We start from the raw sequence: 26,734 nt of genomic DNA on the forward strand, positions 1-26,734 counted from the left end.
ATGTTGTAGGTCCTACATGTGAGATGGGGTTCCTGTTTTTAGGAGATAGAAAAGTTCCTTATAACTGAGTTCTCTGGGCTAGGTTGTAGGTCCTACATATGAGATGGGGGTTCCTCTCTTTAGGAGGTAGAAACATTTCTTATAACAGAGTTTTCCGGGCTAGGTTGTAGCTCCTACATGAGCTTCTTACTGGGTCAGTCCTCCATGCATCATAGAACAGACCTTCCATAACATCATTTACACTTGCCTGTTTGTGTGCTCGTATTTCTATTTTTTTAAACTACACAATAATAGCATAAAAGATAAGGGCATTGTCTAAAAATGGAAGATAAATAACCCTGGCTAGACATAAGCCACAAGCCTCTAAACAATAACTCAAGAGAGCTACCAACACCCAAATCATATTTGAGTGGATATTAATTGCTCTTTCGGGGTGATGTCATGCAGTAACTTCTTCATTCTAACGATGTCTAAGTATTTGCTTTGCTCTCATTTTCCCACAAAGGATTGTGACATCTCTCGGGTCACATGGCATTTCCATGGTTCTCCTTTGTAACACCGGCACAACGTGAGGCAAGGAAACAAGCTTTAAATTAGATTTAACATTTGCTTTAAAATGTTTAACATGTTGAACAATTGGAACCCAGACTGGTTTACATCATTGTCTGTTAGAAAGAATTATTTTTCCATTTTGGTCTCAACTATTTACAGCTATTAAATTGGCGTGACCAAGCTGATTGATTTTTAAAGAGGCAATATACTTCTTGTCTTGCTACTTGAAACAAATAAGTAAATCTTGTACTCAAATGTCTTCTGCTCTGTTTTATTCAGACCAAATTCATATTTTTCTTTCTTGCACTAATCATTGTTTTGTTTTATCCTTACAAGCAATATGATCAAAGGATTTATTATTATAAAGCTCATTATAAAGAAATCCCTCCCATGCCCAATTTGTTGCTCTATTTGCAGATAAAGAGGAGTTCGTTGTAGAGCGGTACAACTGGAAGGATAAGTTGATAAACTTCCCTCCCACAAATGTTTTTGAAGAACCAGGGAGGTAGAATTTCGGTGCACATCGGATGCACCGAATCTAAATGAAGTAATACAAATGTTGCACATAGAAACTTATTGCATCCGACTGTCGGATGCGAATGCTGCATGTTGTGTTTTCATCCAACAGTTGCGCCGGATGCAATTAGCTTCTACGTGCGACAGTTGTATTACGCCATTAGATTTGTCGCATCCGACGTGATGCCTGCGATTAGTCTCATTGCGTCAGAATGGAAGGTATCGCAGGTAAAATCGCCCGTGGACTTCTACCCTTAGTCTTAAATATGAAGTCGAAAAAATAAAAATGATTTTCATTACGGTTGTGCGTTTAGCTCTTGGTAAACACAGGTGTATATTGTCCTTTTAAAGCACATTAGGTTGCAAATTTATCTTAAATTCTATAACAACTTTTTTCTTATTTATCATCCTTAAGTTTTTAAGGATGAAAGTCATTGGAAGTCAGGTCCTGAGCGCCAATGGTGTATATTCTATAGTCTTAGGGGCCTATTTATATTTGTTCAAGCTTTTTGGCTCGAGCATCAGAAACCTGGCTCTGCAATTTGCGTAATTTTCCCCAAACAGGCTTTTTTAACAAAGAAAAACTTTAACAGCTTTTAAAGGGAATTAATTGCATTAATTTGCAATGTAACATGTTTTCCTGACCCCGTATTTTATTATGAACTCATAAATTGCTAGTCTGGTGACACAACATGCGTTATTTATTGTAAAGCACATTACTCCGGTCTCCACCATAATCGACTCATTATGCGTGTGGTTTCTGTGTAGTTAATTAGGAAAGTGATTTAAATATTTTTTCAAAACGTCATTTCCCCATGATAAATAAAGTGTGTCTGTAACATCTTGCCGGGAGTTGAACCAGGGACCTGGTGTTTTCAAGCTGTTTGCATTGCCTCTGCTTTATATGAGCAGCCAGCTAAAGTGTTGGTTCATTGCTATTGCAATGTTTGGATTTGCAAGTAGGCTCGGCTTGTTTCACCTGTTACTTATCTGGCTACAGATGATTAGTGTAGGTCATTAGTCTGGCTACATAACCCCCGCTCTACACTGACTCTTTTCCCAACGTAGGTCTATTCTGAGATAATTCCTGGAAATGCTCTTGATCTAATTTACTGTTCTTTTTCTGTTCTTTGCTGATTCTCTGCCTAAACCAACCTTGCCTGATTATTGACAATTCTTCTGGATCCTGACTCTACTGTGCTGACTGTTTGGTTATTGATCCTGACCTGTTCCATGACAACACTTACTCTTTCCCTGTTCCTCCTGTCCTGTTCCTTGCCTGAAACCTTGTCTTGTTTTGCTCACTTTAAGACCTGGTGGCATCTGAGTTGCGATGGGTTCCTCCTGACGCGAAAGGCTACTGTTATAAGCAGGAGCGTGAGCCGTGACCAGAACCTTGGAGTCTGTTATGGGTTTTGGGATATCAAACGTCAATCCAATTCTGCAGCAATTTGCATTTCAGAACCCAGAGGATAAGCAATTATTGTTCTGATAATAATAGTACAGCATTGCCTCAGGGGTAGCATCACCATGGCAGTTGAGGACCAACTTTTGTGCATAGGTGCAAACAATGGAAATAGAGGATCTCACCAGTTTACATAAGGGATATTGGTGCACAAGCACTAACAGATCCTACAGACAAACATAGTTAAAGAACAGCAGACTTTATTTTAGGCAAACAAAGGACATAAAAAAGCCTCACGCATTTTGTGCACTTAAGGTAAATCATAGGAAAGGTTGCAAAATATGTCTTGTTGTAAAGGGTTCTGCAATGGGGGCAATATTCAATTCACATTGTTCAAGTCTGTCTTAGAGCCAACATCAATGATATCTCTAAATGATAAAGTTGGATTTAGGGAGCAGTGGGTTACAGGAAAAGGGTGAAACACAGGGACAATGCACGGGGTTGCTGAAAACAACTTACAAAATGACATTGAGGACATTTTCCATAGTTTGGTCATGGTGTAACATGGTTTTGCAACTGGAATATTGAGCAGTTGGACTCCATATTGAGTGACCCTGTTGTGGCGATGAGCCTTGAAAAAGTCCCCGGCTGCGGGTAGGAACGGGAGTCACGGTATATTGATTTAAACAGGCAGTCATGGAAATGAAATGAAATGGTGGAAATGGTGACGGTTTGGCTGTGAACTTGAATATCACCGTGATGATTCGCCAGCACTCCAAGCGGATGATGCAGCCTTGCCAGGAGTGGTGAGATGGAATGTTTATGCTAGTACTGTACACAGTTACCAGGGTGAGTGCACGCTTCTGAAGAAGAGAAGGTAGGGGAGAGCAATGAAGGGAAAGGGAAGGGCAGAGGAGTCTCAGGCTCTGCTGGGATTCAAGACAGATATCTTTGGGTTACTGGCTTGATGTCTTAACCACTGGGCCAGGGCCTGCAGGGTTTCTCACTATACATTACCTGGCCTTTGAAGCCCCAGCCTAGTAGCATCCTAACCATGATCTTTCCTTGCTTTAACCTTGCCTTGACCTTGCCCTGCCAGCTTTCCTTGCTATTCTGAATCTTGCTCTGCTCCTCACTCCAAACCTGACCTTGCCTTAACCTTATTTTGCCTTGACCTGACCTTGCCTTTCTGGTTCCTGCTTCCTGTTCTGACTTGTACCCTGTCTATATCTTCCCTCATCTTGCTCTGCATCTTGCTCAGCCATTTGCTCCCTTTCCGTCTATCCAGTCCCCACTCTGGCTATCCCTTCCTTTCCCACTATCCAGTCCTCCTGCTATCTGCTCCAGTCTCCTCCCTCTATCCAGTCCTCCCGCTCCCGATCTCAAGTCTGCTCCCGATCTACGCCCGCACTGTCCTGTCCTATACTTCTAGTCTACTCCTGTGTCCTGATCTGATCTATGCCCGCACCATCCAGTCCGTTCCTGTGCTGACCGTAGCCCTCTTCTTCCTGTCTAGTCCAATCCTGATCCAGTCTGTTCCTGTCCTGAACGTAGCCCTCTTCTTCCTGTCTAGTCCAATCCTGATCCAGTCTGTTCCTGTCCTGACCGTAGCCCTCTTCTTCCTGTCTAGTCCAATCCTGATCCAGTCTGTTCCTGTCCTGACCGTAGCCCTCTTCTTCCTGTCTAGTCCAGTCCTGATCCAATCTGTTCCTGTCCTGACCTTTGCACTCTTCATCGTGTCTAGTCCAGTCCAGATCTTCGCTCTCTCTGTCCTGTTCCGTTCTGCACCTGTTCCTGTCTTACTCATTGCCCTGGTCACCCTGTTCCTGCCCTTTTCCTGTCTGTGTCCCGGGGGTTCAGCCACCTCTTGCCTGAAAGACTTGCTTTCCTCCTGCTGCCTCCACAGCGCCCCCTAGCTAATCCTTGACAGGGATTGACAGACAGAGGAGGGAGGTGAGAGCTGCAGGGGAATGAACCACCCAGGTACCTGCCCAGTGACCCCATATTGTTGTGCCCTAGGCAGGTGTCTTTTCTGCCTACCCCTAGTATATGCTTTCTATATTGAAGGAGAATTATTATAATATGCTCCTGACTTCATGGACATGCGGGCTCCCCATATACCAAGAAAATCCTTGCAGCATGGATTTATGGAGCAAGACCCATGATAATAATGTAAAAACTATGTCTAATACTGTATGTATTTCCTTGTACTACAGCGAACTATCGTCATTTCAAGGAATGGGCTGAAGTTGGTTACCTTTAAAGGAACAGTAACACAAGTAATGAAAATATAATGTACTGTTGCTTTGCACTGGTACAACTGATGTAATTGCTTCAGAAACTCTACCCTAGTTTATATAAATCGCAGCGTGTCAACACTATTGACTTTACCGCCAGCGTCAAAATTGACTTTTTGCAGATTTTCACGATTTTTCCGAGAAACTTTTGCATTTTCAAGATTTTCACGATTTTTTTTAGAATTTCGTGGGAAATTGCGGGAAATTCTCGAATTTTTCAGCGAATCGAAACGGGAGAAATTCGCCCATCACTAATTATATTTAATTCGCAAGATGAAGCTTATATTAAATTTAAATTTTGGCGATAGATCGCCTTTAAGCATTTATTTCTGTTATCCAGTGTACCAAACTCTGTTCACTTACCAAGTGACCCTCCCCGCATGTTTATCCTTTGACATAAAGGGATATGTGCTTTTTTTTTTATCTTACTCATTTTTTTCTCTATATCAAAAGATTAGAGCATATGGAACATATGGAAAAACAATCATGAGCAGACAGATGAATCCATTAATTTGTTTCCACTTGGGGAAAATGACTAATTACCATGATATGTAGACGCTTCCTCTTGAGCCTGATGAACATTGTCAACATTGTCGGATGTTGCAGGGATGAGAATGAGAATGAGCTGTACTTTACACAAGTGGGATAGGCCATTTCTCAAGCATTTAATTGAAGTTCCTTGTTTGATGAACTTGAGACGGGCTACTTTGTACTCAATGCATAGATCAGATTATAGGTAATTGCGTAGCACTTTGCAAATACAGCCGGAGACACCAGATAAATTTAACACCAACCTGGAAAACATCAACATTCTCAAGCTGCAACATTCCCGCAACTCTATAGATCATTTCTTAATGAGCAGTAGTGCAATAATCACCCACTGTGTAAAGTATGGAACGATCTCCTCCCACGGCTGTAATGAAGGAGGTGAAATTAAAGGGCATGTAAAGTCTAAAATAGACTAAGGCTAGAAATGCTGTATTTTGTATACTAAATATAGACATGAACTTACTGCACCACAAGCCTAATCAAACAAATAATTTATGCTTTCAAAGTTGGCCACAGGGGGTCACCATCTTGTAACTTTGTTAAACATCTTTGCAAGACTAAGACTGTGCACATGCTCAGTGTGGTCTGGGCTGCTTAGGGATCGTCATAAACAAAGCTGCTTGAGTTCTGCATGGCTGGGAAGTAAGGCGGGGGCTCCCCCTGCTGTACATAAGTATGATTGTTTCCCTGCTCAGCAGTTAGGGACCGTCTGACAATTCCTATCCACAGCAGTAAATGAAGTGAGAATTTCACTGCATACAGTCAGGTTTCTTATAAAAATTTTACACATTTTTTAATTAAAGTATATTGGAGATAGATTTCTTTTTCATTAAAGAAAGTAAAACATGGGATTTTATGTTTTTTTGCCTTTACATGCCCTTTAAATCCAAACAAGAAACTGTTCAATGGCCGGTGCCCTTTCACGGCTAAATACAACTACGAATTCCCCTTTGCAGATACAGACAAGTTTGCATTGTCCCTTTAAGAGCAGACTTTTTGGCTGGACACAATAATGAGATCACTGTATCATAATTAAAGGAAACAGATAACAAAATCTCATTCAGTCCCATTTCCACAATCAATCCACTCGTAGTCTATTAAACAACTCATTCATTAGTTAGAAAATGACAGTTTTCCCCAAATCCATTTGTTAATGGTGCGGACACATTATGCCTGGCCACTAGGAAGCAGTCTGCTAAACTGGCTAATAAAATAATGACATTTATTGAGTTTATCTCATTGCCTAATATACAGTATTTCCAGTGCATCTTCATTGCCCCAGAGCGTCTGGTTCAGCTTATTTTGGAAGGGCGGATATTCTCCCTGCATTGACGTTAAGGAGAATTAAAGTTGTATGGGTCAAACACAAAGGATTGTCTATTCCATGGAACATAAGTGAGTCAATTCTTCCTCCTGAGCTATGAAGCATAACTGAGCAATCCCAAATGCTTTATCTCCTCTTTATTAAACCACGTCGCAACAAACGGGCCATTGTCTGCTTTAAATCGTCTGTGGTTTCAGTATGAGGGAAACCTAAAGCTCTGCAAGCTGAGAAAATCTTGTTTTTTCTGGGAATGGTACAAAGTATTGGGGCACCTGCCTGTCCAACATCTCATCCTAAAACCAAGGGGATTAATATTAGCCTTCAGCTCCCTTTGCTGCCATAACAGCCCCTTCTCTTCTGGGAAGGTTCCCACTTGATGTTGGAACAATGTTGCAGGGATTTGGGCACAAATTTGGGCAGTGATGTTGGGATTCAGGCCTGGCTTGTACTCATGATCCCAAGTCGTCCCACGGGAGTTCATTTGGGTTGAGATCAGGGATCTGTGTAGGTCATTCAAGTTCTTCCAATCCCATTTCAAAAAAACAATTCTATATGGATCTGACTTTGTACATGAAGCAGGAAGGGGTCTTCCCCAAATCGTGGTCCCAAAATAAGAAGGGCAGAATTGTCAAGGGTGTCTATATATAATAGGGCACAATTAGGGGCATCTGCTCTGGTCCCCTATTGGAAATGTCATTTAAGGAAGGAAGCAGTGGCATAACTTGGTTTGTGGGGCCCGGCTCCATACCTACCAGCAGGGGCTGGGAACTTGGGACTATATTGCAGCAGACCCAACAATCTGGGTACCCTGCAGGGTCTACTGTGTAGTTAATTACACCACTGGAAGGAAAATAGGGGTAGCAGCCCAAGCCATTAATATGTAAGTAGTTCTGTGGATGTTTTGACTATTAGATTAGATACATTTTGTAATCCATAAACGCTGCTGTGCAGCCATTCAAGCACAGGATATACAGTAGATAACAGATAAGTACTACTATAGTTTATATAAAAAAGCCGCTGTGTAGCCATGGGGGCAGCCATTCAAGCACAGGATACACAGTAGATAACAGATAAGTACTACTATAGTTTATATAAACAAGCTGCTGTGTAGCCATGGGGGCAGCCATTCAAGCACAGGATACACAGAAGATAACAGATAAGTACTACTATAGTTTATATAAACAAGCTGCTGTGTAGCCATGGGGGCAGCCATTCAAGCACAGGATACACAGTAGATAACAGATAAGTACTATTATAGTTTATATAAACAAGCTGCTGTGTAGCCATGGGGACAGCTGTTCAAGCACAGGATACACAGTAGATAACAGATAAGTACTACTATAGTTTATATAAACAAGCTGCTGTGTAGCCATGGGGGCAGCCATTCAAGCACAGGATACACAGTAGATAACAGATAAGTACTACTATAGTTTATATAAACAAGCTGCTGTGTAGCCATGGGGGCAGCCATTCAAGCACAGGATACACAGTAGGTAACAGATAAGTACTACTATAGTATTCCTAAACAAGCTGCTGTGTAGCCATGGGGACAGCCATTCAAGCACAGGATACACAGTAGATAACCGATAAGTACTACTATAGTTTATGTAAACAAGCTGCTGTGTAGCCATGGGGGCAGACATTCAAGCACAGGATACACAGTAGATAACAAATAAGTACTACTATAGTTGATATAAACAAGCTGCTGTGTAGCCATGGGGACAGCCATTCAAGCACAGGATACATAGTAGATAACAGATAAGTACTACTATAGTTTAGATAAACAAGCTGCTGTGTAGCCATGGGGGCAGCCATTCAAGCACAGGATACACAGTAGGTAACAGATAAGTACTACTATAGTATTCCTAAACAAGCTGCTGTGTAGCCATGAGGGCAGCCATTCAAGCACAGGAGACACAGTAGATAACAGATAAGTACTACTATAGTTTATATAAACAAGCTGCTGTGTAGCCATGGGGGCAGCCATTCAAGCACAGGATACACAGTAGATAACAAATAAGTACTACTATAGTTTATATAAACAAGCTGCTGTGTAGCCATGGGGGCAGCCATTCAAGCACAGGATACACAGTAGATAACAGATAAGTACTACTATAGTTTATATAAACAAGCTGCTGTGTAGCCATGGGGGCAGCCATTCAAGCACAGGATACACAGTAGATAACAGATAAGTACTACTATAGTTTATATAAACAAGCTGCTGTGTAGCCATGGGGGCAGCCATTCAAGCACAGGATACACAGTAGGTAACAGATAAGTACTACTATAGTATTCCTAAACAAGCTGCTGTGTAGCCATGGGGACAGCCATTCAAGCACAGGATACACAGTAGATAACCGATAAGTACTACTATAGTTTATGTAAACAAGCTGCTGTGTAGCCATGGGGGCAGACATTCAAGCACAGGATACACAGTAGATAACAAATAAGTACTACTATAGTTGATATAAACAAGCTGCTGTGTAGCCATGGGGACAGCCATTCAAGCACAGGATACATAGTAGATAACAGATAAGTACTACTATAGTTTAGATAAACAAGCTGCTGTGTAGCCATGGGGGCAGCCATTCAAGCACAGGATACACAGTAGGTAACAGATAAGTACTACTATAGTATTCCTAAACAAGCTGCTGTGTAGCCATGAGGGCAGCCATTCAAGCACAGGAGACACAGTAGATAACAGATAAGTACTACTATAGTTTATATAAACAAGCTGCTGTGTAGCCATGGGGGCAGCCATTCAAGCACAGGATACACAGTAGATAACAAATAAGTACTACTATAGTTTATATAAACAAGCTGCTGTGTAGCCATGGGGGCAGCCATTCAAGCACAGGATACACAGTAGATAACAGATAAGTACTACTATAGTTTATATAAACAAGCTGCTGTGTAGCCATGGGGGCAGTCATTCAAGCACAGGATACACAATAGATAACATATTGTTTATATAAACTATAGTAGAGTTTCTGAAGCAAACACACCAGTTTTCCCAATGCAGGGCAACAGTACATTATCTATATATTCTATAAGCATTTTTGATGTTACTGTTCCTTTAAGACTTCCATTGCCTTTTATTTATAAGGAACAATTTGTTAATTCATGATTTCTTAAAACCAAATGTTGTATACCGCAACATGAAAACCAAATTCTTCTCCACAGTATCTTTATCCAAAAATGCTCCTTGTCTCTCCTTGACCCCGGAGATCAGTGTTACCATTAGCGATGAGTGAATTTGTCCCTTTTCAAGCAAAAAATTCAAAGCGAAAAATTTGCGAAACGCATCGGAGTCAATGGGTGTCCAATAAATTTGACGCGCAAATTTTTTTTACGTGCGCCTATTTTGTCCAAATGCATTAAAATCAATGGGTGTTCAAATCATTTTGACGTGTGTCAATTTTTATGCACGCGACTATTCTGACGCGCGCTCAAATTTTTTTGACAGTCTTGCTAATTTATTTGCCGACTGCAATATGTGGAAATTCGCTGCAAATTCACGCCTGCCAAGTTTATTCGCCCATCACCAATTACAATTAGAAAGAGGAGTAAAGTTGATAGTAAGGCTGAACTGCAGGGGAACTTATGAATACAGTGGTGTCCTCTATATTTATATTGTCAACCTGAGGAGTAGAAAGATGGAGAAAGAAATCTTCAGGCAAAGAGGATGCCCTTCAGCTAATGGGATGATGGAGCCATCAATCTAGATTTGCCATTCAAAGGGAAGGGTGACCCCCGAGCTGTCCATTCATCTGGATTAGAGTGTCAGGCTGATATTATGGCTTCATTGTGTTTAAGTAATACTGGGAGGCAACTACTTTGTCTGAATAAGATCAGCCTATAAGGGACAAAGGCTACAACACATGCAATAGGTGTAAAGAGATGCGCTTCAGTGAATTAAAAGGAATATAAACACTGTTTCACAACTACAGTTTATTCAGTTGTTCCAGAACCACACATTTCAACATATTTATTATCCAGGGTGAAAGCATGCTGAGAGCTATAGTCCCCCAACATTAGGGATGTATCCTTTAAAGGGATACTGTCGCACATGTTTTTTTTCCCAAAACACATCAGTTAATAGTGCTGCTTCAGCAGAATGCTACGCTTAAATCCGTTTTTTGAAAGAGAGTGTTTTTATATTTAATTTTAAAATCTGACATGGGGCTAGACATATTGTTAGTTTCCCAGCTGCCCCCAATCATGTGACTTGTGCTCTGATAAACTTCAGTTACTGTTGTAACAGGGTGTTTGGGAAACGCCACTGTCTTAGAGCAAAAGGCACATAAAAGAGTGCATTTAAACTGCATTGTATGTGCTGCAAAGGAATATTTGGCTCAGGTAGGGTTAATATTCCCTCTCAGCCAGGTAATTAAGTGGCAGCTGAGAGAGGATCTACCTGGCAATGTAAAAGGACTGAGTGAGCACAGTTCAGGTCTCTCCAAACACCTCCTAGAGTGGAGGGAAGTGAGGGGCTGTGAGAGACAGAGCTGGGCAGAAGGAGCTTTTCTGCCAGCAAGAGAGTTCCAGAGTTTGGAGCCTAAATCCCTTGTGGGGAAAGAAAGAGGAAAGGACTGGCAGAGGCTGGTGAGTCTGAGTCCCAGGAGGGTAATCCAGCAGGGCTGAGTGTGAAGCCCAAATACTTCAAAGTGCAAGAGGGTGAGAGTTTCCCTTGATGGTGAGCGACCAGAGGGAGGAAAACCCTGGAATGTATTTGCTGAACTGTACCCTGCATGTTCTACAGTGAAGTTGTTGAACTGTAACCTGAACATTTTTTCTGTTGCCTTTTCGTTGGGAATGCCCAGTGCATAATAAACCTGTGTTTTTGTCTGAAGCCTTGGTGTCCCTGTCTCGAAGCTCAAAAATCCTACGCTTACCTGCCTACCAAACGCTAATTCCCCCATAAAAGTGCATGTGCAGGCCAGTGGCATGTCACAATGTTTACTGCTGTACTGCAAGTTGGAGTGATGTCACCCCCCCCTCCTTTTTCCCCAGGAATTTATGCTTTTAGCCGCCGGCAAATAAATAAGTGAAACAGACGAAAATTTGTCTATGTCAAAAGTTTTTTGACGCGGGCGACAATTTAATGCACTCCTATTCTACTTTAATGCAATTGGACAAAATAGGTGCGCGGCAAATTGTCGCCGGTGTAGGAATTGTCGTTTGGCAAATTTCACGGGGTTTTTGCCGAAATGGGACAAATTTGACCATCACTATTCACCACCCATTCGAGTGGCTTCTTCATTTCAACTGAACTGAAAAAGCCACTCGGACGAGTGGTGAAACATTTAAAAAAAAAATAAAACTCTTAAGAGGCACATTTATCAAGGGTCCAATTTCGAACTCATGTGAGTATTCAAGACAAATTTATGCATTTTGTCATCTTTTTTCGCAAAACTGCGGTTATAGTCTGCTGTGAAATATGTTGCAGTGTCAAAAAAGTTGCAGGGAAAAAATTTCGCAGAGACCAAAAAAGTCGCCATAAGAAAAAAAACTTCCATTGACTTTAATGCATTTGGAGAGAAAAAAATTAGTCTCATGCAAAAAAATATTTTAATGTCAATTGACTTTAATGCCTTTCACAAATTTTTTACAGTTTCGGTAATTTTTCGACAAAGAGAAACGGGACAGATTTGCTCATCACTATTAACAGCTGAACTTGCGTAAAGCGCAAGAAAATGCAGCATAATGCGACTAATCAAACGCAAGTGGAGTAAAACGCAAACTTTCAGAATATAATGGAATAAATTAGCGAATGCATTTTTTTTCACACTGAAACCTACATTTTAACACATGTCAAATGCATTAAAAAAGCAGGAAAAACACCAGTGTTTTAAAGAACAAAGCCTGACCAGGAAATCACAACATCATAGCTCCGCCCACCAACATCAGTGGCCCGCCTCCACAGTGTCATTAGTCTACCCTCGAAATTCGAGAAACGGCGAAAAATTTGTGAAACTCAAAAATTGACTCCCGCGTCAACTTTGGATGTGCGTCCGAAAAGTCGCTTGTGTCAATTTTGACGCCGGCGTTAAAGTCAATAGGCGTCCGAATAATGCACAGCGATTGTGATGCAATTGACTTTTCGGACGCACGTGCAAAATTTATTAACGTTGGCAAATTTTCACTAAAGTTTTGTGAATTTATTTGCCAGCGGCAAAACAAGGAAATTCGCAGCAAATTCGCGCCAGGCAAATTTATTTGCCCATCACTACTGCTGACCTATTTGAAGAAGTTAATAGCCTTCCTGACATTTGGGGGTTTTTTTCGAAGAAAAACTCGATTCAAATTGCATTTGAATTTCGTTCGGGTTCGATTCGAGTTTTCGGGTCAGTAACATTCAATCGAATTTTAGACATTCGAGATTTTCCGTTTGAGTAAGATACCGTTACCGTTTGAGTTTTGAGGTCATTCAAAGTAAAAAAAAAAAAACTCTATCACTCGACCTTTGATAAATATGCCCCAAAGTCACAGAAAGTGTTTATTTCTCCTTATTTCTGTATAAGAGGAAAGAGTGTGATCCCCTCAGGTTTTTCTTCCCGTCACAAATGTGCCGGAATGAGTGAGTGTATCAGTGGGAATGTTATTATTCCTGCCAGACATATACATTTATTCTTGATGATAATAAAATACTCATTCGTTACAGCCTCGTCTTAGTCTAATAAGGATTGATGACATGTGGGATACTATTCCTCGGAGCAGTTGTATTATATAGTGGTGCCAAGCACGGAGCTGGGGATGGAATAATTGATCAATAATAATAATTGCCTTTGGGTTCCATTTAACCCATAACAGTCCTGTACCTGCGATAGATTCGAATAGTTCCAGTAAGAACGACAATGTTTCCTGGAACCCTTACACTTGCTTCCAATATAGGTATGAGACCTGTTATCCAGAATGCTCACATATTTTCTTTGATTTATGTTTAAACTCTCTACTGAAACTGCAAATGTTTTGATTTCAGAAGAAGATATTGATGGAAAAATCTGCTCCATAAAAAAATCTCCTGCTTGCAGCAGATGAACAAATTCAGGCATGGGACCTGTTATCTAGAATGCTTGGCACCTGGGGTTTTCCAGATAACGGATCATTGTGTATTCTGCATCTTCAGACCGTAAGGGGCATATATATCAAGGGTCGAATTTCCAATTTGAAAAACTTTCGACATTAGAATTCAAAAAGACCAACAAAAATTTAGTCGAAGGTTTTTTTTGGCCAAATAGGTCCATTTTCGATCGAATAGGTCCGAATTTGAATCGTACGAATAGAAGTAATAGATCATTCGATCAAATTCGAATCAACGTTTTTCCCAAAAAAAAACTTTTCAGAGTCCACCAATTGCCTCCAAACAGGTTCTAGGAGGCTAAAACAGGAATTTGGCAGGTTTTAGATGGCCAATGGTCGAAGTCGAATTTTTAAAGAGACAGTACATGATAAATTTCGATATTCGAATCTTCGAATTTTTTGAGAATTCTAAACTAAGTTGGACTATTCCCTAGTCTAGGTACACAAAAAAATAGCTCAAAATTTGAATTATTTGAATTCAAAAATTCACCTTGACCTTTGATAAATCTGGCCGAAAGTCTAATAGAAAATCATGCAAACATTACATAAAGCCAATAGGCTGGTTTTAAGGATTAATTGTATCTAAGTTGGGATCAAATACAGGTATGGAAACTATTATCCCTAATGCTCAGCACCGGTGGTTTTTCGGATAACGGATCTTTTCATTTTTTGGATCTTCATACCTTAAGTCTACTAGAAAATCATGTAAACATTAAATAAACCCAATAGGGTGATGTTGCATCCAATAAGGATTAATTATATTTTACATTAGAGCAAGTACAGGTATGGGAGCTGCTATGCAGAATGCTCGGGCCTGGGGTTTTCCAGATAATGGATCTTTTTTTAATTTGGATCTTCATACCTTAAGACTACTAGAAAATCATATAAACATTAAATAAACCCAATAGTCTGGTTTTGCTTCCAATAAGGATTATTATATCTTAGTTTAGCTCAAGTACAGGTATGGGACCTGTTATCCAGAATGCTCAGGACCTGGGGTTTTCCAGATAACAGATATTTCTATAGTTTGGATCTTCAGACCTTAAGTCTACTAGAAAATCATATAAACATTAAATAAACCCAATAGGCTGGTTTTGCCTCCAATAAGGATTAATTATATCTTAGTTGGGATCAAATACAGGTATGGGACCTGTTATCCCTAATGCTCGGGACCTGGGGTTTTCCGGATAACGGATCTTTCCGTATTTTAGATCTTCTGACCTTAAGTCTACTAGAAAATCATGAAATAAACCCAATAGGCTGGTTTTGCTTCCAATAAGGATTAATTATATCTTAGTTGAGATCAAGTACAAGCTACTGTTTTATTATTACACAGAAAAAAAGGAAATCATTTTAAAAAATGTTGATTATTTGGATAAAAGAGTCAATGAGAGACGGCCTTTCCATAATTTGGAGCTTTCTGAATAACAGGTTTCCGGATAACAGATCTCATACCTGTATCTTTACTTACTTGCAAGGGAAATTAAATAAGTCAACAAAATCAATTACACAATGGCTTGTTTGTTTCATTTAAATAATTATTTATACAGTCTTAGGGGTTATGAAATTTTCAAAAGAAATCTGTGATGTCTGACCTTCAGAAACCCAGAAAAACTACATGACTAAGTCAGGGCACCCATGGGTGCTTAGGTTTGCGTTCATTGTCCCGTGTGTTTCAAGGGACAGTCATGTGATGATGGGGTGATCCAGATTCAAAGAGTATTTTGGAGCAGAATCAGATATACAGTCATATGAAAAAGTTTGGGAACCCCTCTTAATTCTTTGCAGTTTTGTTTGGGGCACCCCAACAGAGATATTACTTCAATACTTAGTTGAGCTCCTTTTGCAAATGTAACAAAACTAAACTTTCATAATCTGCCAAATTCTGGAAACTGGACGTGGTGATTAGGGGTGTGGCCATAAGTGGGCGTGGTCAAACATTTTCACCGCCTGTAGACCCGGTAGATCGTTTTGCCCCTCTTTCCATTTGAGGTATGTTATACAGACAAGATAACAGGTAACACAATGACCAATGTTTGTAGCAATTAATAATTGTCTATTTATTTCCCTTCCCCTACTAATGATTCTTTATAGTATTTTAAAACAAGTATAGGAAGTAGTCGTTTGAATGGCTTTCTTTCTTGTTTTCTTACTGAATCCTCATAAGGGGGCACTATTTTGAAATATTTAAATTCTAGTTACTAAAAGTTAAAGGGATACTGTCATGGGAAAAAATTTTTTTTTCAAAATGAATCAGTTAATAGTGCTGCTCCAGCAGAATTCTGCACTGAAATCCATTTCTCAAAAGAGCAAACAGATTTTTTTATATTCAATTTTGAAATCTGACCTGGGGCTAGACATATTGTCAATTTCCCAGCTGCCCCAAGTCATGTGACTTGTGCTCTGATAAACTTCAATCACTCTTTACTGCTGTACTGCAAGTTGGAGTGATATCACCCCCTCCCTTTCCCCCCAGCAGCCAAACAAAAGAACAATGGGAAGGTAACCAGATAGCAGCTCCCTAACACAAGATGACAGCTGCCTGGTAGATCTAAGAACAACACTCAATAGTAAAATCCAGGTCCCACTGAGACACATTCAGTTACATTGAAAAAGAAAAATAGCAGCCTGCCAGAAAGCATTTCTCTCCTAAAGTGCAGGCACAAGTCACATGACCAGGGACAGCTGGGAAATTGACAAAATGTCTAGCCCCATGTCAGATTTCAAAATTGAATATAAAAAAATCTGTTTGCTCTTTTGAGAAATGGATTTCAGTGCAGAAATCTGCTGGAGCAGCGCTATTTACTGATTCATTTTGAAAAAAAAAATTTTTTCCCATGACAGTATCCCTTTAATGCAAGTATCCAAAAACCCATTATCCAGAAAGCTCTGCATTATGGAAAGGCCGTCTCAGAGACTCAATTTTATCCAAATATTGCAAATTTTCAAAAAAAAATACCTTTTTGTGTGTAATAATAAAACAGTCGCTTGTACTTGATCCCAACTAAGATATAATTAATCCTTACAGGAAGCAAAACCAGACTATTGGGTTTATGTAAAATTTAAACAATGTTTTTTTAGTAGATGGTATGACGATCGAAATTACAGAAAGACCCCTTATTTGGAAACTCCCAGGCCATGAGTATTCTGCATATATATACCCTGTAAGTGTCATTTGCAGTTAATCCTGCAGTGGTCAAAACAACGGGATTTCATTTCTTGGTTGGGTTGGCCTCACACCAATGTTGATTGATCACCTCTTCAGTAAGTCAACACAGTGCCCTGTATCACTCAGTTATGGTTGTGCCAACTTCTTGCCAGGGGATTGTATTATTACTGGAGAGCTATGGCATTTGATAGGGAAGGGGCTTGTTATAAGCGAGACTAAAGGGCTTCTCTGCGACCTGCTCTGCGTAGTGCCGGTTGTGCAAAGATAGCGGCAGTCACTGTGCAAATAAATCAACGACACTCCTTATACTTCCACATATTTACACTCAGCACCTCTCAGTTAGTCCAGCTGGGGTACCCAGAGCCTTCAAACTTGCCCTTTTGGAATCAGGGTTGGATTGGGCCAGTTGGACACAGGGACCCTTTTAACCCAGGCCTGATCCCCACTGGGAAATGTTGGTGCTCCCTTCACTCCTTTAATTGCGGCTGCAAAAGGTATAAAGGTACATGGTGGTGGGTGGGTGGATGAGATTGCAAATTGGGCAGGGGGCACGATTAGAATGAGGTGGGCTATGACTGGGGCTGGGGGTCTGAGGAGGACCCCTGAGTTGTCAGCCCCCCTAGGCCTTCACCTCAGTCCAACACTATACATATTCAGAAATAGATGACAGAGCAAGGAACGTCTGGAAAAATCTATTTATCATTTTCTAATTTGTCTTTTTGCTTCCAGTTGGTAAGATAATACTGCTAGCAGGACGAAGCGCAAAGCAAATAAATGTAACCTTCTAAAGAGGAATCCCCCGTTTTTTTCCCAGCCTGCGTCCGCACTGCATCAGCCAACCAACTTTCGGGATGATTCTAATTAGGACACTCTTAAAATTCCCCTTGTATTTTCACATCTCTGATAAACTGATTCCCAGAGGTTGGCAAATAAATACCAATGTCCAATGACAAGCTGAAGGTGTTGAGTTGGAATTGTTGAGTTCCTGTAGAACATAAGGGTTGGTAGTTGGGTTTTAGATCCAGTTTCTAAAGCTTAAAAGGAATTTTGAAGCAACTGAAAACATATGGTAAAATCCGGCACAGTTTATTGTCACATCCTCTTTTGTGCCTCAAGACCTTGAGAATACAATGAGTAGGATATCAATGAGTAGGATTTCATCTTGTACATTCTATTGTATGTTGAGTACATCCCATGCATTACTGTATGTATTCATAACCAGACCAAGGATTCTGGTGTCAAGGACAGTGAAGTGGTCAGATACTCTAACATCATATTCCTTAGGAGGATTTCATCCAGAGATGCTTCAAATTCTTGATGCCTTTGTAGACCAAGATAAAATAAAAAACCATAAAAGCTATTGTATCCCCCACTGTAATCTATAAGGATAAGTCACATAGACATTCTGAGATCATATTTTGGACTTTGGCAATGGATAATGGCATATAAAGTCATGAATGAATCTCATTGATAAGGAACATGGGGCTTTTATAAAGGTCAACTTCAACGCGGATTCCTATGTTTACTTAAGCATGGGTACATTATTTTTTTACACTTGTTTCCATTAATTGCCTTGTTAATAATTGCTGTAACTAAAATACTGCTGTGTATAGTGTTGAGGTCATTATCATATATATATATATATATATATATATAATACACAAAAGCCATGAATATCCTGTAAATTATATCCTTATAAACGGTGAGTTCTGATGTCATTTCTGACTCACTGAAATTTGTGTATTATAATAAATAAAGTACCCCCAGTTGCAAAATATGTCCTTCGGCCTCGTACTTTTATATGGTCATGAAACTCCTTGGTAACTTATAATATCCTTATATTTTACAAGAGGGGGTACTTTATTCACTATATATATATATATATATATATATATATATATATATATATATATATTGTACCTGTTATACCCATTACCCAGAAAGTTCTCTCATAGATGCAATTTTATCCAAATTTTTAAAAATAATTTCCCTTTTCTCTGTACAGGTATGGGACCTGTTATCCAGAATGCGCAGGGCTTGGCACTACAGCCATGCTGATGATTACCCCTTTAAGACAGGGGTATTTAAAGAATAAATAGAAGTAGGTCTAAATCAGCATTCAAACCTCATCATCTATCTATCATCTATCTATTATCCATCTATCTATCTATCCATCATCTATCTATTATCTATCTATCTATCTATCATCTATCTATCTATCTATCTATCTATCTATCTATCTATCTATCTATCTATCTATTATCTATCTATCTATCTATCTATCTATCTATCTATCTATCTATCTATCTATCTATCTATCTATCTATCATCTATCTATCTATCTATCTAGCTATTATCTATCTATTATCTATCTATCTATTATCTATCTATCTATCTATCTATCTATCATCTATCTATCTATCTATCTATCTATCTATCTATCTATCTATTATCTATCTATCTATCTATCTATCTATCTATCTATCTATCTATCTATCTATCTATCTATCATCTATCTATCATCTATCTATCATCTATCTATCTATTATCTATCTATCTATCTATCTATCTGTCTGTCTGTCTGTCTGTCTATCTATATCTATCTATCTCTATCAATTACTTATCTATCATCTCTCTCTCTATTAGTTATCTATGTTTCTTTCTCTCTCTGTCTCTTTTTCCATCAATCATTTATCTATCTGTATCAATTATTTATCTATCCATCTTTCTCTCTCTCTCTCGCTCTCTCTCTCTCTCTCTCTCTCTCTATATATATATATATTTTTTATCAATCATCTATCATCTCTCTCTCTCTGTCTATCTCTATCTATTTCTATCACTCATCTATCTACCTTTCTCTATGTATCAATTCTCTCTCTCTCTCTCTCTCTCTCTCTCTCTCTCTCTCTCTCTCTCTCTCTCTCTCTCTCTCTCTCTCTCTCTATACCAATTATCTATCTATGAAAAAACATGACAGAGGACAGCACATTGCTCTTTGATGTTTGCCATCTGTACTTTGTATATGGAAATGTACATTATTTTCTTGGCACCAGAGTATATGATTAAAGCACCACATTCTCTTCCAACATTTATTAAGGATCTGGCCTTTGAACTCAAACAGAATCTTTTTTTAGCAGTGCTGTTACTTTTTTAAGCAGCTCCATGTCAAAGAGAAGAAGAACCAACTGCCTAGTAATCAATAATGTGGAAAATCGTGTAATCAATGTGTGCAAAAGGGGTAACATTTGTCCAGTAGACCCATAGCAGAATTTGCAACTTTGTACCTTTAATTACATTCCCCACACTCTAATAATGAATGGCAATATATAATATAATATTATATACATTTCTATTACTCCAGGTATAGGGTCTATGAAACATAATGACACAAGTTTCAATAACTAATGGAATCTTGATGGGGAAGAAATTGATGGGGCACCATTAGTAATCTGACCATCCTCCCAGCTTGAGATGGACAATTTTTCTTCCATATGTCAGAGCAACTGCGCCTTGGGCATTGTATGAAGGTCTGAACAGTTCTGTTAAGCAAAGAAGATAACATTGAATTCTACATCTGTTTCAAGGGTGTTAGCTAAGGAGTAAATATAGTTATATATATATATATTTAAATTACACAAGAACTGTAGCTGACAATGATCTAGGTTTTTTTTTTTATGAATAGCAAGTTGTCTAATTCTGGGCAGTATCATTCTGTGGCTACTAAAGCAAATAAAGTTCTGGTTTGCATAAAAAGTGGCATTAACTCAAGGGATGAAAACATAATTCTGCCTCTTTATAGGTCCCTGGTGAGGCCTCATCTGGAGTATGGGGGCAGTTTTGGACTCCAGTCCTTAAGAGGGATATAAATGAGCTGGAGAGAGTGCAGAGACTAAGTGCAACTAAACTGGTTAGAGGGAGGGAAGAGTTAAATTATGAGGGGAGACTGTTATGTTTGGAGTTGGACACTTGGCATTACAGCTAGTGTGAGATCTATTCTTCCATGAAATGAATCAATGAACCAGAGCACCCCTTCAGACTAGAAGAAAAGAAGTTTCATTTAAAGGAACAGAGTAGGGGGTTCATCACAGTCAGGACAGTGAGGTTGTGGAATGCACTGCCGGGTGATGTTGTGATGCTGATTCAGTTAATGACTATAAGAGGGGCTTGGATGATTTCTTGGACAGACATAATACAAAGGCTATTGTGATACTAAACTCTATAGTCAGTATAGATATGGGTATATAGAATTTATGTGAAAGTATGGAGGTGTGTGTATGGGGCTGGGTTTCTTTTAGAGGGGTTACATTTGATGGGCTTTGTCTTTTTTCAACCCAATTGAACCATGTAACTATATAGCTATGTAAGAGCTTCACACCAGTCAATTACATTTAATAACTGTTTGATCTATATTATTGTGCTGTTGTAGGAGCTGTGAAAGAAAGCCGTAACATGATTTGTTAAGATGAACTTGGAGACGTCTTCTCTTTTGTCTTGTAGAGTTTGTAGACCTTGGAGGAATGTTATGCACAAGCTGATGAGTTTCTGAAGCAGATAATTAATTTGCACATTTGGACGAGGCCGAAAAGCCGCCTCCAATGTTAAAACTTGCAATTACTTCATACGATTCTTACAAGGTTCTTCCACACGTCCGGCACATACAGCTTTGCTTTGCTGGAAAAAATAGGAAAGTTCTTAGGTTATGTGCTCGGAATGTCGTTTCACGGTATTTGCATATAAAAGCTAATTTTGCAGAGATCATAGTTCCATTATGCATGATCTTCCCCACTCTTGTCTTAATTTGTCTTGAAATTTTAATAGCGAGTGTAGCAAAATCTGAATTTCAAAAATAGAACAGCGTTATTTCATTATAATTAAATCCAGCAAATAAGTGCAGCCCATGATGATTATACAATGGTTTTAGAAGGATATATACAGTAGATCTGTGTGTGTGTGTATGTAGGTTATTTATCTTAGCTGGATATCAGTCTTAGCTGGGTCAGTGTTTGAAGCTAGAGGATGATGAATTTTAGATCAGTGGGTAAAAAGACCACCTATGGCTGATGGATTCCTGTCATAGGAAATGTGCTGATGGGGGTCTTTGATGTAGAAAACACACAGTGTATAACAGAATGCATAGAGCAAACATATTGCTTTTATTATACAGGTACTGTTCATCAACACACATTGACAGTGGAACAGTCTCCCAATCCCAATGGTCTTAAACAATAGTTTCATGACTATCTTCTCTTTCTTCTATTATATTCTCTCTTATCATGAAGTTCTCAGTGCCCAACTTTAACCTGCATAGGGCAATTCACAATGTGTTATTAACAATGTGTTATTATGGACTACTAAATTAGAGCTAATACCCTACTCTTCCCTCTCTGTTGTGTCCAGCACTAGATGAGTCCAACTGCTATTGAGAGCAGTTTTACATTATTCCGAGCACATAACCTAGGAACTAGTAAAGCTGTATGTGCCGGACGCGTGGAAGAACCTTATAAGAATCATGAGAAGTAATTGCAAATTTCAACATTGTAGGTGGCTTTTGGGCATCATCCAAATGTGCAAATTAATTATCTGCTTCACAAACTCATTAGCTTGTGCGGAACGTTCCTCCAAGGTTTACAAACTCTACAAGACAAAAAAGAAGACGTCTCCGAGTTCATCTTAAAGTGGACCCGTCACCCAAAAAGCTTTATAATAAAAGTCCTTTTCTAATTAAACATGAAATCCAAATTCTTTTTTTTTATTAAAGCATTCATAGCTGTTGTAAACTAATTTAAAAATCTCAGCTGTCAATCAAATATTGTCTGCCCCTCCTCTATGCCTTAGGCAATTACTTTCACTTTCCATTCAGCACTTCCTACATGTCACTGCTCTCCCCACATTCCCCTGTTCTCTTCACCATTTAATTGTGTAGCCAGGACATGGGGATGGACATCAGGTCCCCCATTCTGGTGCACAAACAAGATTCTGAGATGATGCAAGTCTTGTCTTAAAGGATAAGTAAACGTTTAAAATAAGTGAATATAAAATGGATGAGGGAGCTATTCTAAGCACTTTTGTAATGTACATTCATTATTTATTTTTCTTTATTTCCAAGATATTAAGGGATACATGTGCTGTTAATATGAATGAATTTTGTTACAACAGCACCACCTGCTGGTCAGTTTCCCACCAGTCTGACCAGCAAGTAGTCAAGGAAGTTGTCAGGAGAAAGAAAGAGGCTGCTCTGATGTTCTTCTGCTTAGGAATAAAATTAGAAACCTTTCTCACATTTTTCCTAATCAGAAGAACATAAGCCTCTTTCTTTCTCCTGACAATCTTTCCATTCCTACTCTTAGGGTTCACAGGTACTTACGGTACATCTATGGATAGTTCCTTGTGGATCCTAGGGACTTCCTTGTATTCTTTCTAACTACCCATCTCTCTAACTACTAGTGTGCATGTAGATGATAGGTCAGATGCAAAGAGCAAACAACAGGCAGACTTTTTTTTACCATATTGATTATTGGAGGGACTCACAACTATTTTTGGTTTTCCTATGGATTAACACCTATTGACTAGGGTGAACTATGAGTATCCCCCTTCACTTAATAATTGTTTTGCTTCATTGTGACTTTTAACTATTAACTTTTGGTAGTGCCTAAATTGGCTTTTGGCAACTATTTTTACTTGTTTTTATGCTGAGATCCAGACACAAAAGCACAGCCCTTGTTTTCATTTTAAAAACATTGGTGTCCTGGGTCTGACGGTGCACTTCAATCCATGTTGGATACAAAATCTGCTGCAAGGTGCCATAGGCAAAGAATGCAGGGGAGGAGGAAACACCTAGGTGCCATCTTTTCTTCTTTTCAAAATCCACCATACTGTATCCATCCTCCCTTATTGTACTTTTGTGCTACTTTTTCCATGTGTCTTCTTGTGATTATCTTGCCCTGTTTTCTTACATCTTGCCTTTCTATCACCATTTTGCCTTACTGTCTCCATTGTTTCTTCTTGTCACCATCCACCAAAATGTATCCATATTGTCTTCTTGTCACCCTTGCACCACCATCTCCGTTTTACCTGAACTTCTTGGCCTGCTTTCTTGCCTTTCTGTCACCATCTTGTCTTACTGTGTCCATTTCTTTCATTCTTGTCATCATATCCATATTGCCTTCTTGAAACACTTGCCCTACCATCTCTGTTTTGCCTCCTTGTGAATTTCTTGCCCTGCTTCCATCCTGCCACCAGTAAACCATACTGTATCCACCGGGATATCCTGCTTTACCATCATACCTACCATCTTGCCTTTATGTCAGCATCTAGCCTTACCGTAGCCATCTTCTTGATACCATCTGCCATACTCTATCCTTCTTCCCGTCTTGTCAGTCTTGCCTTCGGGTCATCATCTTGCCATGCTGTATCCATCTTCCTTTCCTGGAATCATTTGGTCTTATGAACAGTATCTTGTTATCCCTACAATGTCTGTGATCTGACTCTGTTCCTATCAACAGCTGTTCTTTGGGAGGGGCACAGTATGTACAGGACCCAGGGCAGTCACCCCTGTTTGGAGCCTGCTAACAGCTTTATATAAGTAGATAAATAATGCAAAATAACTAATGTCCACTTTACCATATGTTTATAAAATATGCCAAATATTATTCTCAAATATAAATAATTTGTGTCTTCCCCTTTAACCTGTCGGTCTTCACGCTTATTGGCATTTTTGAAGTTTATATGATTTGCACTCTGTATTTGTTATTTACACTGTATCTGTATTTCCGGAGGCCATGTACGTCACTGGGTCAGCTTATTAAAGCTTTCATGTACAGAGAGGCTTATTAAGTGCAGATTTTTAAGCCTTGGCAGAAGGGATTTCTCTTTATGGAAAATGATTTGATGACCCAGTGCATCTAAGCATTGACTTCTGGCCTCTGCTTCCCAGTGACTGAAAATATTCCCAAGTTTTCTTTTGGCCTTGAATATATTTGTAAATAGTTATCACTCAGAATCACCTCTTCTCCTGGGAGAAAAAGTCTAACGGGCACAGCTCTTAATAATATGTGGAATTCTCTGGGTGCTTGATTGAATTGTTGATTCTGTTTCATATTTGGTTTTACATATGGATGTTGCTTTAATAAACATCAGTAAGAATTCTGTATCTCATTGAAGATGTACTACTAGTAATGTCTTCATCTTCATCTAGATGTATGGTGGCCTGTCAAACCTGACTGATATCTATGTACAATGGATATCGGTTATTTTGGGAATCTGGTTGGTTTGAAAATGTCATCTGCACCATGTAGGCCAGTTAATGGTTCTTTGGCAGATGAAAAAGTTAAGAGGAGCCACATTCTCCATCAATTTGGCCAGTGGCCAGTGTTCATGATCAGCCTATGTATGGCCATTGGCCAACCTAAAGGTCGACGCTATCCTTTTCTACTGACACTGCTCTACTAGGTAATGTTTTAAAAAAGTCTTACGTTTGGCCACATATAGTAATGCATAACTACTAACTAGTTTTCCAGCTGCTGAATGGATGCTATGGGTTAAGTAGCCAGTTATTAATTTACCTCCTAGCTACCTAAAGCAGTGATCCCCAACCAGTAGCTCATGGACAACATGTTGCTCACTAACCCCTTGGCTGATGCTCCCAGTGGCCTCAAATTCTTGGCTTGGAGGCAAATTTTGGTTGTATAAAAAACAGATGTATGGCCAAACAGAGCTGCCAGTTCACATGGGGCTACCAAATTCATCAATCACAGCACTTATTCCTTACCACCCAGGAACCTTTATCATGCTTGTGTTGCTCACCAACCCATTTTACAATTTTATGTGACTCAAGGGTAAAAAGTTGGGGACCCCTGACCTAGCAGGTATTAGGTTTCCAGGTTATCCTACGTAGGGCACTTCTCCTTGGAGACACTTTCTTTTTTGGAAGGTCACTTCCAACACAAGCCTAGAGATATAATACATCTTTGTAAACTTAATTTTCTCTATGAAATGCACATAAATGCTGCCCTTTTTAGACCTGTAAATATCTTAGCCGTATTCCCACTGAGACTGAGCACCGCCTGTTAGAATGCTGGTTCCTAAATGTGTTATTAAATTAGCTCAGCAGGCAGCAAGTCCACTAAAGCACCTTCTGAATGGCACTGATGAAATATAATCTCCATTAGGCACGCCTGAGAGCTGAGACAGAACTAAACATACGAGGGAGAGAGAAATATGGAATTAATAGCAGATAAAGTCATATAGCAATAATTATTTTAGAAAAACCTTAGCCGTAATCACTTGCAAAAAAAAAGAATCAGTGTGAAGGGTATTGTCTTGGCTTTTGTTCAGCGATGCCCATCGTTCAGCGAATATTCACAAGGCAAGGGCAATAACGAAGGAAGAAATGAGATTAATTATGATTTTTCCTGAAGGTGTTACTGCACATTCAGTGGCTCTAATTAAACTGAAAATAGATCAGTTTTATAAAGAGTGTTCATGGCTTGAGGCCATCACTGTATCATGAAAAATAACTCTACTTTTAGAGGCAATAAGACACGTTTCCAGGTACCTTTAATCAGCCAGGGAACTGATGGACGTGATCTAACGTTTGTTCATTTTGCACTGGAAGAACAAGAATAAACAGTAGCTCATGTGAGATCCAGCAAGTTGTGGCACGTTGATGTTGGCTTTATTAGGGTCCATAGATATTAACTGAGGAGGAAGCAGGTACTGGGAAAAATGGGACTGGAATTGGAAAAACAGGCCAACCAAGACAGGAGACATGCAAAGCAGGCAAAAGTGAGGAAGGCAGGCCCGGACTGGCAATCTGTGGGTTCTGGCAAATGCCAGAGGGG

The sequence above is a fragment of the Xenopus laevis genome, chromosome 6S, assembly GCF_017654675.1.
Source record: "Xenopus laevis strain J_2021 chromosome 6S, Xenopus_laevis_v10.1, whole genome shotgun sequence".
Taxonomy (NCBI): domain Eukaryota; kingdom Metazoa; phylum Chordata; class Amphibia; order Anura; family Pipidae; genus Xenopus; species Xenopus laevis.